This window comes from Cricetulus griseus, chromosome 9, assembly GCF_003668045.3.
Source record: "Cricetulus griseus strain 17A/GY chromosome 9, alternate assembly CriGri-PICRH-1.0, whole genome shotgun sequence".
Classification (NCBI taxonomy): Eukaryota; Metazoa; Chordata; class Mammalia; order Rodentia; family Cricetidae; genus Cricetulus; species Cricetulus griseus.
This window is the reverse complement of record NC_048602.1, coordinates 12,891,494-12,892,464: the sequence shown is the minus strand read 5'-3', so window position 1 is coordinate 12,892,464 and position 971 is coordinate 12,891,494.

Here is a 971-nt window from a genome sequence, read left to right as displayed (position 1 = left end):
TTTATAGTTTTCTTTATTAACTAATTTGTTCTATGTGTATGGGTATTATGCCTTTAAATATTTCTGGGCACTATGTGCATGTCTGGTACTTTTGGAGGCCAGGAGATAGCATTGGATCCATGAATCCAGAATTACAAACAGTGCTGAATCTCTATGTGGGTGCAGGGAATTGATTCTGGATATCCTGCTAGAGCAATCTGTGCTATGAACTATGGAAACATCTTTCTAGTTGTACATTTTTCCATGACAAATTAAATCTAATTGCCTAGCACTTTTATAATTTATTCCTTGTAGCCAACTTATATCTACCTTCCTGATAGCCTTTCCCAAGCATTTGGTAACCACCATTATACAACCATCTTCTAGAAATAACACTTTAAAAACAATATACACATCAACTCATGTAAGTTTTGTCTCTTTCTGACTTTCATATATCACTTTAGGGTATCCTTTATGCTCAAACACATTGCAGGATTTCATCATTTACAAATCAATAGCTGTTAATATATTCCTTTATGATGCTTATTGTTCTATGTAGTTGGAAGTGACATCTCTCATTTCTTTTCCTAGTAACTTGAGTCTTTTTTTTTTCAAAACATTGGCCATTTGGTTATTATTTTCAAAAGAAACATACTGTGACTCTGGTGTTTTTCTCTAGCATTTTTGATTTTTTAACATTAATTTCTTCTCTAGTCTCTAGTCTTCTTCCTAGCTGTTGTAGAATGGCCATGGTAGGTCAATCCAGGCATATAGTATTTATAATTGACTCCTTCTCAATTTTAAATATCAAGCAAATCATAAAACCTCACAACTTCCATGGGAATACAGCTTAGATCTGCTTCCCTCTTCTTCCTGTCATTGCCACGATATCAATTCCCAAGTCCTTATTTTGTGTGTGCTAGGAAGAAACTCAGGATCACTCTGCCTGCTACCATCCATCCTGCACCCCTCAGTGCTCACACTCTTACCTG